The sequence below is a fragment of the Delphinus delphis genome, chromosome 20 (assembly GCF_949987515.2).
Source record: "Delphinus delphis chromosome 20, mDelDel1.2, whole genome shotgun sequence".
In the NCBI taxonomy this organism is placed as follows: domain Eukaryota; kingdom Metazoa; phylum Chordata; class Mammalia; order Artiodactyla; family Delphinidae; genus Delphinus; species Delphinus delphis.
In genome coordinates, this window is record NC_082702.1 from 48,822,403 (window position 1) to 48,834,838 (window position 12,436).

The window sequence follows — 12,436 nt, forward strand, 5'->3', positions numbered from 1 at the left end:
CGGACTCTCAACCGCTGCGCCACCAGGGAAGCCCTGCACTGTTGTTTCTTGACTGCTCTTCCCTTGTTTCTGCACTCCCTCACATCCCTGACTAGCAACTGTTTGAATCTGCCCTTTGGAACTCGGGAAAGGACAAGGAGGCTGAAGCCTTTTTCCTGCAAATAAGAAACAGGGCACATAGAAAAGATTTGTACCAGGGAGGGCCTCACAGTGTCTTGCTCCATTTCAGTTCCACTTATTTGACTTTTAGTAAACCTAGGTAGAATAAAAGTATTATATTTAATGCTGATAATTCTAAAGACATGCATGTTTTAATTCAATCAACAAACTAGCTTTTATTTACTGAAGATTATCCTAGATCATGTGAACTTCTAAAACATTTGGCTTAGTTTCTATATTTCTGAGGGCATACTTGATTTCTTTTATAAATGCTTGCTTGTCTTTCAGCCAGTTAAATGGAGCTCTTTACAAGTTAATTTTAGTAATACCATACAGAGGTGCAAAAAAAAATCACAGATTTTATAACATACATAAACACACAGACAAATGAAAACAGATATCTTACAGCTTTTGTTTTAAAATTTTAGCCATGAGACAGGTACAATAATGCAAAAACCACTAGTTTATAAAAAAAAAAAGTTGGTTCTAAATTGTTTCTGGCAGAGGGAATGAATTTTCTGCTCAGATGGCTAAAGCTTTTTACTGATATATGTGGAACAGAAACTTAAGATTTTTCACTTGCTTAATTTCCAAATAGCCTTCCCCCTCTTTTTTACCCTTCTGATAAGAATTACCTTCCTGAAGTTTGCATTTCAAAGAGATGGCCTAGATAAGAGTGCTTGGAGAAACTTGGTAGAACATTTACAACTCAAAGGCACAGAGAAAGAACACATGTTCCTCCAAGAAGGACTTTTCCCGCCTAAGGCCAGAATTTTACAATATCTACAAGACTTTGAGATGAATAGGGGAGGTTTGGGAACAGGATAGGTGGGCATTGAATTGCTTTCAGAGCTGCATTTCTGTTATTGTAAAGACTCAGTTTGTAAGACAAGGAGAGTTGTTTTTAATTCCTCAAAGAATTGGGTTGCAACCTGATGAGTTCAAAAGCTCCCGGTCCTTCCCATTCTAACTACTTATCTTTAAGTTGCTTCTTTATATCAGCGAGAGGATCTTCACCTACGATGGAAATCAAAAGATTGCCATGTTATAGATTTAGAGCTTTGTCTTTGGAATATTTGTTGTTGTTTGTTTGTTTTTCCTTTGCATACATTTAGCTCAGTGGGGTTTAAAGTAGACTATAGCTTCCAGAATTTGGCAAGGTTTTCCATTAATTTTAATTTTATTTTCCCCTCTGGTAACAGTTTACCAGGGACTCCCTTGGAGTCCCTTAAACTCTGAGCAGCTCATGTGGGAGGGTAGATATGGGCTTGTCTGTTAGGCCACTAACTCAGCCACTTAGTAAGGCCACCGACTTGGACTTTTGTTTATCGTCTTGTAGTTTCTTCAAAGTGGAAAAGCAATTCAGATAGAGGATTCGTAGACTCTGAATATTCAGGGAAAGGAGGATAGAGGAGTGTAGCAGGAGTCATGTAAGTCTGAGTCTTGTAGGTACCTCTTGTGTCTTTAGGTTTTTTTAGCCTTTTGCGGTGAACCTTTCAGTGAAGCTGCTTTGGAGCCCTGAGGCTTCTGGAGCTCTCAGCACACCAGCTGAAGCAGGTATCCCATACTGTTTGGCACCCATTCCTTTCAAGTGTCCTTTTTAGATGAAAGATCTTGTGTAGTGAGCACATTCCCTATAACGGTAATTATAATCCTAGGATGTCTCAGTAAGATTCTGCCATTTTGATAAATATCTACAGCTTCCAGGACCACAGTTCTTAGATAGAAAAGAATGCGGTTGTGCCAGACACTGGCATGCTCAGTTCTTTGAAACGTGAGGACCCTGTTTCTTTAGCTAAGACTTATTAAGTCTCTCCTAAGACAAATTAGTACCCAAGAGAAATGTGCCACTGAGTTGGTGATTGTGTGGTGTTTTACACTGTGCCTCATGGCATGGAAATTTTCATGAGGTTGGCCAGCAACTTACTGTCAATCCAACCTATTGCATGACCGACTTATTCTAGCGCAGGAGCCTTAGAGTTTGGTGGCAAGTGCTAGGATAGTTTTTATGTGCTCGATCCATGCCCACCAATTCTGTGGCTTTGGCTTCCAAGACTCCCACTAACAATAGATTTATTATTCCTTTACCTCATGTAAAGGAATCAACAGTTAACAAGGAAACAGAGCTGTGCACACCAGCAGCAGCCCAGGAGATGGTCTTGCGGACTGGCCAAGAGAAGGCCTTAGGTGCTCACAACCAATAGTTCCCCAAGTGGAACTACGGACGAAACTAGCAGAACCCAGCAAATGGGGACTGTGGGCCAACCAAAGACTGGGGACTCAGGTTCTGTCTGCCAGCTGAAGCCCTGGGCCAGGATCACACGCTAACCAGTGGCTAAGGACTCATGCTGAGTTAGAGCCACCTGTCAGTCTAGACTGACTCCTTAACCGTGGACTGCAATGCCAGTTCGATCAGGAGCTCAACACACAGACAGCAGAGCTTAGTTCTAAGAGGAACTTACCCATGGCCCTTGGAGACAGAAAAAAAAAAAAAAAAAAAACAGAGCTCAAAAGGTTCACAGGTACCAATGCCGGCATTTCTTCTTGTCCTTAAAGCTGTCAGAAGTCTCCAGATCCCATCAATGCCACTAAACTGTTTAAAAAAAATTCAACTGAATACATTTAAAAATCTTATTGGCTTTATGTAATGATTCTTGAGTCAGGTAGCATCCCGTCTAGCAGATAGAAAGGAGCTCCGGGGAGCTGTATGAAATGAAAGACTTTTATAGGCAGAAGGGAACGGGGACAAGGAAGTTACACTAGACAAAAAAGCTGGTTATCGCAAGGTCAGTTTCCTTTGGGGGGTAGTAGGGGTCTATCAGGACGTTACCTAACTAGTGCTTACCTAGGACGTTACCTAACTAGTGTGGAGCTTAGCATAAGCAACTCCATTTGAGCTTGTTGTTTTTACAATCTGGTAGTGAGTAAAGATCACAGTCCATTTGACTTAATTCTTTGAAGTTCCGTGATTCGACTTGCATTTGTTGAGACTCTGCCACATCCCTGGCACATTATTAGTCATTGGGAAAATAACAGAAGGTGTTTTAGCCACACGTTCTGCTCTCAAGGAACTTACAGACTCACTTGAGGGAGGAGACTTCCACAGTTAACGGTAGCAAACATAAAACAGTACGCATTTGTGGGGCAGGAAGGATCATCTTTCTTCTACCCTTGGAGGTTCATGGCCGAGACACCCCCTGTAATAAAAGACAGATTAACAGGAGAAAAACAAGGAGAAGTTTAATAACATGTATACCTCCTGTATACATGGGAGATAAACTGAGTAACTCCTCTAAATGGCCCAAGTCACGGCCTTAAGTACCATCTCCAGCTAAAGACAAAAGCTGTTGGGGGAGGGGGAGGCCACTTATTGGAGGGGACCAGGAAAAGCACGGTAAACAGAGGTGAAGTTGTGCAGATTTAAGTCATCGCCTTCTCCACTGATAAGAGTTTCTGGAGCTTTAGAGTCAGCCTTCTCTTCTTGGTACAGAGAGGGGTCTGTAACTTTTACAAATAGAGATGTCCCCTGTAAGTGTCAACGTCTCTTATGAAAGGATAAGCTTTCAGAGCATCTATCCTTTCAGAGCATCTGGTGCCATAGCAAATCTCGGAGACAGAGTTTGGGGTGGAGTAGAAAAGAAGAGCTTTATTGCTTTGCCAGGCAAAGGGGGACACAGTGGGCTTGTGCCCTCAAAGACTGTCTCCACCCGGGAGGATTTGGTGAGGAGTTTTGTAGCATTGGTTCAAGGGTGGGGTTGTTGATAAGGATCAGGGTGTGTTCAGGGCCTGCACTCCTTTAATCTGGCCTCAGGTGGTCTCTTGAAGAGCTTCTGTGGTTCTCAAGGTTATCAAACTGTGACCTTCTCTGGAATGAAGAATGCTTCATCAGCTGGTTAACATCTTCCATTTGTTGGGGGTATTAGTTCTGTAGAAGAGCTCAAGGATTCTGTCTCAAGGCTACACTATTGTTTCTTGACTGTTCCTCCCTTGTCTCTGCATCCCCTCCCTTCCGTGATTAGCAACTGTTTGAACCTGCCCCTTGGAACTCAGGGAAGGACATGGAAGCTGAAGCCCATTCTGTACAAACGAGAAACGAGGGACACAGAAATGCTTCTGTGCCTAGGAGCCCCACTCGGTCCTGCTCAGTTTCACTATGTCTGCTCTTTCTTAAAAATAACCAGCTGAAAATAATCAGTATGCCAAAGAGACATATTTTGAGGTGGTATGTTTTGCTCCCCTTCACTGTTAGGAGGAAGCGGGGCCAATGGAAAGAGTATCCAGCCAGGAATCAGGTGTTTCCTTTTCTAACTCACTCAGTCCTGGTTCATTGTGTGACCATGCTGGGGAAAGATTACTAAAACAAGATCTTCTGCCAACCCACAAAACCTCTCTGCAAAAAGTAGAAGAGGAAGAAGACAGCTTTATTACTGAATAAGCATTAAACTAGAATGTGATGCACATCGCAGGCACTCCACTAAAGAACAGACCGAAAGTGGATAAACAATGACTCATCCTCAAACAGCAGGCTTGACAGCACCATTTGTCCCACATAGGTTATCCTAAATTCATTTGGTAATTGGAGTGACCATATATGTTAGCTAGTATGATTTATCCAAAGGAAAAATCAAATGACAGTAGGTCATTTTGGAACAAGGCACCTGCCAAATCAGGCGCTGACCCTCTCACAGAAAATGCGAGATAGAGGTGCTGTCTTCCTTAATGATGACATTTCAAAGAGATGGTTCCTAGGTCCTTGAGAAAGACACTCCTGGGTCATAAAGGTGGTAAGAGGCTTATTTAGCTTTTAGTAAGATTTATATGCATTTCAAAGAAACAGAGATAGAGCCAACAAGTTTTCTAAAGTAGATGCTGAAAGAAGAGGCAGGAGAAGCCTCTTCCCTTATTTTCAACAGGAAGAACTGAGCCTCTTATTTTTTTTTTTTTTTTTTTGCGGTATGCGGGCCTCTCACTGTTGTGGCCTCTCCCGTAGCGGAGCACAGGCTCCGGACGCGCAGGCTCAGCGGCCATGGCTCACGGGCCCAGCAGCTCCGCGGCATGTGGGATCTTCCCGGACCGGGGCATGAACCCGCGTCCCCTGCATCGGCAGGCGGACTCCCAACCACTGCGCCACCAGGGAAGCCCTGAGCCTCTTATTTTTAATTCATATTTGCTCTTACAGCCTTCCATCGGTCACTTCATTTTTGGCCACTTTTTCCTCCAGTGTAGAAAAAAGGGGGAGATCTATATCAGCACTCATAAACTACCTGCCCACCAAGTTTGAGAACTAGTGAAGTACCACAAGGAAGAGCTTCTGAAGTCTTGTACTTTTTCATGTCTCTTCTTGTCGTAGACTTAATAATAATGATAATAACAGCAACAATAATAATAATAAAAATGGCAGCCTTTGAAGGTAGAAAATTTTAGGTCCAAGCCTGAGATCCTCACAACTGAAAACGTGACCCAGGAAAAAGTATTTTCCTAATTTCCAAATACCTCACCTGTAAGTAGAGATTGAGGTAGAGGTTTTTTTTGGCGATAGAGGTTTAAATAAATTTACTGTAAGGATGAAATAAGGTCGTGTCAATTTACCTCCCTTCCTTATTAAGGGGATCACTATTTCATGATATGCGTCTATATATTAATGGGAATGATAAGCAGTTCTGTTTATTTACCCTGAATTGAAGCTTTGAATGCTAAATATATCTGTCAAAATGTAATACTCCTTTTTTTTTTGATGTTTTGGGTAGTTCTTTATTTATTTTTAAATTTTTAATTGAAGTATAGTTGATTTACAATATCATGTAAGTTTCAGGTATACAGCGCAGTGATTCAGATTCTTTTCCCTTATAGGTCAGAATGCAACACTCTTTATCCATGGCTGAGGTCAGTGTTTCACCAAAGTGTGGGACTCATATCACCTGTCATCCATGTGGTCCAGGTGACCCATTTAATAACATTGAATCACATGGTGGGGTGTTATTCACTGCTCAGAATTGTTCAGAATAGTTAAATACATTAAAAACCTACTTTGGTGCTTGCTTCAGCCGCACATATACTAAAATTGGAATGATACAGAGAATATTAGCATGGCCCCTGCACAAGGATGACATGCAAATGTGTGAAGTGTTTGATATTTTTAGGAGATGTGGTATGTATATACAATGGAATATTACTTAGCCGTAAAAAAAGAATGAAATAGGGGCTTCCCTGGTGGCGCAGTGGTTGAGAGTCCGCCTGCCGATGCAGGGGACATGGGTTCGTGCCCTGGTCCGGAGGAGCCCACGTGCCGTGGAGCGGCTGGGCCCGTGGGCCATGGCCGCTGAGCCTGTGCGTCTGGAGCCTGTGCTCCGCAACGGGAGAAGCCACAACAGTGAGAGGCCCCCGTACTGCTAAAAAAAAAAAAAAAAAAAAAAAAGGAACGAAATAATGCCATCTGCAGCAACATGGATGGACCTAGAGATTATCATACTGAGTGAAGTAAGTCAGACAGAGAAAGACAAATATCATACGATATCACTTATATGTGGAATCTAATAAAAGGGTACAAATGAACTTATCTACAAAACAGAAATAGAGTTACAGATGTAGAAAACAAACTTAGGGTTACCAGGAGGTAAGGGGCAGGAGGGATAAATTGGGAGATTGGGATTGACATATACACACTACTATATATAAAATAGATAAACAACAAGGTCCTACTGTATAGCAGAGGGAACTCTACTCAAGACTCTGTAATAACTTACATGGGAAAAGAATCTAAAAAAGAGTGGCTATAGGTATATATATGACTGATTCACTTTGCTCTATACCTAAAACTAACACAACATTGTAAATCAACTATACTCCAATAAAAATTTTTAAAAAACCTCTTACTTTGGTTTAAAATGCCTAAAATACATCTCAAAAATGTCTAATGCCCTCTCCTCTTTCAATAAAGCCTTTGACAAGCAACTGTTTTTCTAGAACTTAATATTTGTTTACTTTTTCCTCAATTTATTTTTGCACTTTCCTTCTAAAGACAAATGGTGCTAGGTTTTCAAGTATGATAGTAATAAAAAGATTCTTTTTAAGTACATTTAAGTAAAAAAAAAAAAAAGAGTTTATTTAAAGAAATATTTAAAATAGAATGAGTGGGTTCTACACAGTTATGACCAGTGTAGACATGCCTGAAAATCAGCATTTCCCATACTTCAGAGGTGGTAAACAGAAACCGTAGCCTTAAACTCTCATAATCAAAGAGGAAGATGAGTAGATGGAAAGTCTGAAAACAGAAGGCAGAGCCAATCTTGTCATGGCATAAATGTGAGTACTTTATATTCTGGCTGAAAGGCCAGGGTCAGTATATAGAAAATTTAGTAGAATTTTGTATGAAAGAGAGCTGGATGACATTGTATAAAAATGTTTATTAACCTTTTCAAACCACATGTATGCGTCTTTTTTTCTTTTTTTTGCGGTACGAGGGCCTCTCACTGTCGTGGCCTCTCTCGTTGCGGAGCACAGGCTCCAGACGCGCAGGATCAGTGGCCATGGTTCACGGGCCCAGCCACTCCGCGGCATGCGGGATCTTCCCGAACCAGGGCACGAACCCGTGTCCCCTGCATCGGCAGGCGGACTCTCAACCACTGCGCCACCAGGGAAGCCCACATGTACGCTTCTTTAAATGCATTGATACAACTCTGGTGTACAGAACAAGAAGATCATGGTCCTGCTGATCAAGGCATTCTGTAAAACTCTGATAAACTCGGTTTGAGAGGGATATTAACAAAATAAAGCGTATCCAAATAAGTAGGAGAAGTATGATAAAGATTTTGAAACCTGTGTCATGAGAGCTGAGACTGAAGAACCTAAGAAAATTAATTCTGATGAACATGGATAGTGAAATCCCCTTTGTACTTCTCAACGGGGGTCACACGAAAAAGGAGCCAGACAGATGAGGACTTGCTAACAAACAATGTCCAACAGTAGAATCAGCATCCACTTTGGGTAGTGAGAGCTCCATCACCAGAGGTAATCAAACAGGTTAGGCAGTAGCTGACGAGTGTGCAGTCACAGATGTGTGCAGTTCTGGGGAGGTGAACATAACAGGCTTGTTTGGGGTGTGTTGTGTTGAGGGGCAGGGTTAGAAAGGGAGTTATTAAGTGAAAAATAACTGCTATGTTTAGGCTATCTACCAGTATTTTGGACCACATGTTTCAGTGTATGAAGAACTTTTCAAATTTACTTTTAAACGTGTAGAATCGCTGAATTCCCACCCCAAACAACAACAACAACAAAATCTTCATATGACATTGATGCTTCAGAATCATGACTCTCATCCTGGGTCTTCAAAGACCAGAAGGAAAGCTGGGAGCACGTGCCAGTTTGCAAAGTGCAATGGCAGAGATATGTGTAGGGGAAGATGGACCCAGAGCATGTTTTGCGTGGGCTCTGCTGACAGCCAGCTCGCTTTTCCTTCGTGTTTTCATGCCTTCCACAAGCCGACTTTGGGGCTTCAGGTGAAAAAACGCCCAGCCCCTGTAGCTTCCGGCTTAGAACTTTGAACATTTGAAGGTTGCAAAATGTGACTCTAACCAGGAGATGGCAGCATCTACCTAGAGATGCGCCAAGCAGCGGCTGCTGCCTCACAGCACCGTGGAATGTGTTCAAGGAACACTAGAGGGCGCTACGTTCCCACTGCTGGTCAGAGATGGGGCTGGTTCGGAGCACTTCGTAGGGAACAGTCCTCCCCAAGTCTCCACCCTACACCTATTCACAGAGAGGGTCCTGTGGCTGTCTGCATAGGTGTGACTATCTCTCTCTCTCTCTCTCTCTCTCTCTCTCTGTGTCTCTCTCTCTCTCTCTCTCACACACACACACTCACTCACTCACTCACTCACTCACTTATTTCCAAGCTGACACAGGACGAGTGAGCTACCAAATCTCAACGTTCAGAGGCAGCTGTCACCTCTTCTTTACCTACTCTTTTACACCTTGGCAGTCACGGGAAGTGTTCTACATTAAACACCTGTTTCAGTGGCAGGATTTATTAGACTCCCAGGTCAACCAGGGCACCAGATGGACAGAAGTTGTATCCAGTAGGAAACAACAGCAAATAAGGAGCTAGGACTCTTTGTGCTTCTCTGCGGTGAATGTATGTAACCAATGAGATTTTAGACATATATACAGTTTAATTTTGTGAGAGAAGTAACTGTATCCCCCCCTTTAAACTTTGGGTAGCTGATTCTCAGTGTTGTTTCTTGGTCGCTTCTGCATTGTCATAAACTACCTAGTAGTGGAAAAGAGGTTCAATCCCAAATTTACCTGATGGCAAACACTGTTCTTTCTACAGCCTCTTTCTACAGTTTCCCCTGCAACACGGGGACAACAAGAAATAGTCAATCCCCTGAAAGGAATTTAGTGTCACTTGTGATTGTTTTCCCTTTTCCAAATAGAATGCAGTTGAATTAAACAAAGACTTTTTGGTCAGATCCTACCCTGGGCCATACCTCTCCAGGGCCCTCAGCCATTTCTTAGTCTGTAGGCTGAAGAGGAGATGTTTAAGGGGGGAGCATAGCACCTGTATTCAAATATGCAAACATGCAGGGGATGTTTTGGGAGCTCTCGGTGATCAGACGTAAGCCTATAAACAGAAAATAGAAATAGAGGCAGAGTGTATCTCATTTTAAAGGAAAACACTGGCACACGTACCACTGTCCTGCAGTGGAATGGGTGACCTGGTGAGGGCATCAGTAAACACTTGATGGACTGATGAGACACACAAGCAGAAAATTCTTCCCACGCATGGCATGTGCTAAACCAAAGCTGGGAGCACAATAACGGCTGAGGCAGGCTCTGTGCTTGCTTTGTTGAGCCTTCAGTCGGATGGGAAAACAGGTATTACAACCATAAGGGTGTGAAAGGTACTATAATAGGAGAAAGAAGAGAGTGCTAGGGAGCCTGGCAGAGAAGCACCTGATCCCATCTCAGGGGAGTTGGAGAAGAATCCCCACAGAAAGGTTGTCTAATTAGAGACCTGAATAGCAAATAGGAGCTAGTTGGATAAAGAGAATGGGAGAAAGAGAGACATTTCCTATGGAAATAACCCACCTTCCCCAAAACAAAGGTTCCTGTGACTTCCTATATGTATGTGAACCTTTCTAAAACACCTAGAAAAATGTCTTATTTCATCTGTTATCTACTGCTATCCAACAGACCACCTCAAAATGTTGTGTCTTGAAACTGTGACTATTTGTTTGCTCATGGTTCTGCCGTTTGGGCTGGGCTCAGCTGGGTGGTTCTTCTCTTGGCTTGTCTGGGATCTGTCATGGGGCTGCTGTCACCTGTTAGCCTGGGTGGGTTGGTGGCATTTGGTGTTAGCATTCTCTGGGGGCACTTTGGATCTTCTCCACATGGCTTTATATTCTCTAGTAGGAACGACTGCATTTTTTAATATTGTGGGCTCAGGGCAGCATTTCCAAAGAGCAAAAGAGGACATTTCAAGGCATCTTGGGAACTGGGTTGTAGAATTAACGTAGTGTCACTTCCACCACATTGTATTGTTCAAAGCAAATTTAAGGCTAAAGAATGAGTAACTAGAATCCTATTTTTGTTGGGAGGCGTTGCAAAATACTGTGATCATGTTTTTCAACCGACCAGTATCATGCTGAGAAAACCCAAAGTAGAGTCGATTAAAGGTGAATCCAGAAACGTGAAGTTTGAGCTCAGTCTTTAATGATAAGATTTTATTAAGCAGAACAGAAGAGAGCACAGCATAGCAGGCGGAGGCTGGAGAGCATGGCTGGACTGTTTGGAGAAGTTCACAGGGTTGGGTATCAGAGTCAGGGGAGTAATTGCAGGAAAAGACACAGCAGGAGAAAAGCATCCTCACCTCTCAGCAGTATCCGACAATGCACTGGGATGCCTATGGAGTGATCATATAGGGCCCTGTATGATCAAGGTAGGAGCTCAGCAAGATAACATTTACATAAGGAGATTTAGACCATAAGTCTTGGTTTTGTACATCTGAAGTGTCATTTCACAGACCCTGCATGAAGCAGCCTCAGAATTATTTCATTCTTATCGATTTGGTTGGAACCTTAATTACTATTGGGTTTCCTCGTGGACACAAACCAGTGAGTCTGAGGACCGTTAGGAAAGCACATGGACTTCAGCACGTGAGGGCAGAAGCCATCTAAACCGACACACACCTGCTGACAGTAGGATCTCCACAGGATTCCCCCCTACCCCCCCCCCATTTATCTTTAATTGGTAGGGAGAAAACATTTTATTGCTGAACAGCCAGTGAGAGGAAGAACTGGAGAGCAAGCAACTTTTTGGCAAAGCCAAGAGAGGGATGAATCAGATCACCGAAGGTCATACGATAGCCAGATGATCTAAACCACTGCGGATGGATTGCAAACATTTCCTCACATTTTTGGTGGCTCTGTGGGCAGGAACAAAGCATGATTTAAAATTAAAACGCAAACTCTCTGTTTTGAGCAAATCCTTCCGTCATTTTGAGGTGGGCTGGCAACCACGTAGCCTACATGCTGAGAAAGCCTTTTGAAAATCAAGTAGGGGCACGTTCTAGAAGCAATGGCAGGCGTAACAAGTGTCTTCCGCTTCCTAAACATCCCCCATTGTTCCTTTCAACCCGAAGGAGCATCTTTCGAAATACAAACCAAGAATCCAGCCGTTCTTAATAGTTATCAGTGGGCATTTGTGTTGTTTGGTCAGCCTTAAGGCTGGCAAAAACGATTCCTTTGTTTTGCTTTGGGGAGAAGTGGAGGCTCTTCGAGGTGGCAGGAATAAAAACCTGTTGACTCAAAGCATTTTGTGTTAGGTTAGCTAGAAACGAAGTGCCCCTGGGCCCTGGGTTGCCTGTGTTTTGCTAAGATAGGAAGGATTCCCTCAGGGACAGACAGGCCTGGGGTTAATTATGCTGCTGGGTGAATTCATCACTAAATCTTCTTTTTTTTTTTTTTTTTAACCCACAAAGACAAATTACCTCATATGTTTTAAAAGGCCCTAAAAAAAATTAGGTGAGTGAATCAAACATCCAGCCAACACATGAACCCAGAGTCAGCAGTTGGCAGCCTGCCAGAGAGATTCCTCACTGTTGGTTTGTATAGACAAAGATGAGAACAGGCAGCCGTCCTTGGGCACAGAGTTCGCGTGAGCTTTCACATAGCATGAGCTTCGCTACAGTCACTGAGAGGAGGGGTACTATCATTACCTTCACGTGTAAGCGAGGAAATTGTGAACGTCAGCACCATGGATGCAGAAGCTTGGGTCTTGC

At 43.0% G+C, this 12,436-nt stretch overlaps 1 non-coding gene across 1 annotated transcript; it reads left to right on the plus strand.

Moving 5' to 3' along the window:
- The first annotated feature begins 6,190 nt into the window (after positions 1-6,190).
- LOC132417385 (U6 spliceosomal RNA) lies at positions 6,191-6,297 on the plus strand. Its single transcript, XR_009517823.1, has one exon. It is a non-coding gene; the product is annotated as a U6 spliceosomal RNA (small nuclear RNA).
- Positions 6,298-12,436: the final 6,139 nt, after the last annotated feature.